Raw genomic sequence first — 3,686 nt, forward strand, 5'->3', positions numbered from 1 at the left:
ATTGAAAGTCACGTAAGTACTTGGTGTTACACCTGGTACTCACATGATCTCACCTTTTCCAAATACATCACATGTTGTGTACCTATTGTATGTACTTACATGTACATATGTTACTGTCTATATTCACGCATGCTAAGTCGCTTCAGTCATGTCTAACTCTTTGCAACCCTTTGGGTTGTAACCCGCCAGGTTTCCCTGTCCATGGGATTCTCCAGGAAAGAATACTGGAGTGGGTTGCTGTGTCCTCCTTCAGGGATCTTCCCGACCCAGGGATTGAACCCACATCTCTTATCTCTCCTACATTGGCAGCCGGGTTCTTTACCACTAGCACCACCTGTTTACTGATGGCAGTGGGGGAATCTCCAGAACAGGAGCAGGAGCCATTGGGCAGCGACAAGGAAGGTGTTAACTGTCTTGCCCATGAAGCCATCATGGCTCAGCAGACCTAATTCAGCAAAAAATCGTTGTGCAGAACCCTCTGGTCTGGGTCCTACGCAGATAGTGCACTGAGGATAACAACGTCTGTCAACAGAAGGTCAAGGACCGCCACAGAAAGTACTCCTACATCCGCAAGACCAGGGCTGGTGGAAACTGCCTCTATCGCGCTTTTGGATTCTCCCACTTGGAGGCGTTGCTGGATGACAGCAAGGAATCGCAGCGGTTCAAGGCTGTGTCTGCCAAGAGTGAAGAGGACCTGGTGTCCCAGGGCTTCCCTGAGCTCACAACTGAGGATTTCCACCACACGTTCATGGGCCTGAACGAGCGGGTGGAGACGCAGACCTCAGTGGCCAACCTGCTGGTCTCCTTCAGTGACCAGAGTACCTTGGACCACCTGGTGATCTACCTGCGGCTGCTTCCCTCGGGCGACCTGCAGCGGAACAGCAAGTTCTGGGAGCACTGCATCCAGGGTGGGCGGACCATCAGGGAACTCTGCCAGCAGGAGGTGGAGCCCGCGCCGAAGGGGGGCGGCCACATCCTCATCCTGGCTCTGGCGTCTCCAGCTGGGTAGAGGGCATGGGCCGCGGCGAGGGCGGCACCACGCCCCCCCGAGGGCTCCAGCCCAAGGTCTGCCTTCTCTGCCTACCTGGACACCAGGACACCCTCTACGAATAGGCCTGCCCTCCCCTCTGCCAGGCGCTAAACGTGTACAGAGGGGTTTTTGTGGTCATAAATGATCATATTTCACTGCCCCACCCCCTTCCCTGTCACATGACCTTGCGTGTTTTATTAAGGGGGATGCTAGTGGCGATTTTTAAAAAAGCACTGGCACATTCATAGTGCTTTGCAATTCTCAAAGGACTTACAGATACCCTACCTCCTTTTACCTTCAATATAAGCCAGTGCATAAGGGGAACAGGACGGTATTGTACTTTCAAATTTGAGGAAACCTGTCTCTCCAAGGAAAGGGGTGGGACACAGTGATTAGAAGAGGTTGCAAGCCTCGACTATGTGGTTGCAGTTCCAACAAGTGTACTTAGATTCCAGCTTTTCAGTTTACCAGCGTGTGGCCTCAGGTAAGTTGTCTAAGCACTCCATGCTTCATTTATCTTATCCAAGCCAAACAAAGACCTGAAAAATGAGACTGAACCACTACACACATATTAGAATGGCCAAAATTCAGAACAGTGATGACACTGCTGGTGAGCAACAGGAAGTCTCATCCACTGGTGGGCGAACCCAGGATGGGACACTTATTTTGGACGGCAGTTTGGCAGTTTCTTACACAACTGAAACACTCTCATGTGATCGAGAAATCACAAGCCTTGGTATTTACCCAAGCAAGTTGAAAATGAATGCTCACACAGAAGCCTGCCCATGCATGTTTTCAGCAGTTTTATTCATAATTGTTAATTTTCAGAAGCAACCATGATGTTCTTCACTAGGTGGTGAATGGATGAACAAATGTTGGTCATGCAGACAATGGACTAGTGTTAAGCTCTAAAAAGAAATGAGTTATCAGGCTATGAAAAGATATGAAGGAAACTTACAAGCATAATCTTAAGTGAAAAGTCAACATGAGAGGAAAACATACTGTCTGATTCCAATCATAGGACATTCTGGAAAAGGCAAACTTATTAAGATAGTAAAGACTGGTGGATGCCCGGGGTAGGATGGAGGGAGGGATCAATAGGTCATGCACAGAAGTATTTAGGACAAAAAATTACTCTATATGATACTATAAGGATGGATATACATCATTATACAATTGTCTATAAACACAGAATGTACAATACTAAGAGGGAACCCTGATGTAAACTGTGAACTATGAACCCACATCCTCTGCCTGCCTTTTGTCTGTAGAAAAACTTCAAAGAAAAAATTTAATTAGGAAAGTGAGAAAAATGCCAAAAGAAAGGAAAACAGTCAAGCAAGACAAAAAATAATAAAACTTTAGCCATGAAACAAATCCAAAGAATTTTAGCTCCTCTTCAAGGACTGCACATAATATTCTGAGTCATGTCCTTTGAGCTGTTTTCCAGATTCTGAAGCCCCAACCAAGAAGATGAAGTTAACTGTGTGCTGCCCACAAGCACGTAGGCCCCAGACAGGCCCCAAGCTGGTTGGAACCAGAAGGTTGATGATGCTGACTCTCAATTACCTCACCACCAGCCAATCAGAAGAATGTCCCCAAGCTGACCACACGGGGCTCCTTGAACACTGTAAGACACCTCATTACCTGCTCCAGAGGGGACACACAGCCTTGAGGGCATTAAGTTGATGTGTCCCCCTTGGCCTGACAAAGCAATCAAGCTACTTCTTTGTACTTCATGCAAAACTTGTCTCCATGATTCTGCTTGGCATCGCTGAGCAGAGGCTGAGTTTTGGCAGCAGTGTAGTGTGTCAGTGAGGTTCTTGGGTTTTAAGGCCAGGCTCGCCTGGTGGGGCTGCTGACGAAATGCAGGAAGCCATGCATATGTGAGCACTGGGGGTACACAGGAAATCGTTGTACCTTCCCCTGAATCTGCTGTGAATCGAAAACTGCTCTAAAAAAAAGTCTTTAAAAGTGAGGTTAAGAACCTGCTGCAGGGGTTATCATAAGGATTCAATTAAATGAGATATTTTATGAAATGCACTTGACCCATGGTAAGCCCCTCATCAGATCAGATCAGATCAGATCAGTTGCTCAGTCGTGTCCGACTCTTTGCAACCCCATGAATCGCAGCACACCAGGCCTCCCTGTCCATCACCAACTCCCGGAGTTCACTCAGACTCACGTTCATCGAGTCAGTGATGCCATCCAGCCATCTCATCCTCTGTCGTCCCCTTCTCCTCTTGCCCCTAATCCCTCCCAGCATCAGAGTATTTTCCAATGAGTCAACTCTTTGCATGAGGTGGCCAAAGTACTGAAGTTTCAGCTTTAGCATCATTCCTTCCAAAGAAATCCCAGGGCTGATCTCCTTCAGAATGGATTGGTTGGATCTCCTTGCAGTCCAAGGGACTCTCAAGAGTCCTCTCCAACACCACAGTTCAAAAGCATCAATTCTTCAGCACTCAGCTTTCTTCACAGTCCAACTCTCACATCCATACATGACACAGGAAAAACCATAGCCTTGACTAGACGAACCTTTGTTGGCAAAGTAATGTCTCTGCTTTTGAATATGCTATCTAGGTTGGTCATAACTTTCCTTCCAAGGAGTAAGCATCTTTTAATTTCATGGCTGCAGTCACCATCTGCAGTGATTTTG

The 3,686-nt window shown here is 47.2% G+C and overlaps 1 pseudogene; it reads left to right on the forward strand.

Annotated features, from left to right (window-relative positions):
• The first annotated feature begins 344 nt into the window (after positions 1-344).
• Positions 345-1,113, forward strand: LOC104979989 (annotated as a pseudogene).
• The last annotated feature ends 2,573 nt before the right edge of the window (positions 1,114-3,686 follow it).

This window comes from Bison bison, unplaced genomic scaffold (genome assembly GCF_000754665.1).
Source record: "Bison bison bison isolate TAMUID 2011002044 unplaced genomic scaffold, Bison_UMD1.0 scf7180017864494, whole genome shotgun sequence".
Lineage (NCBI taxonomy): Eukaryota > Metazoa > Chordata > Mammalia > Artiodactyla > Bovidae > Bison > Bison bison.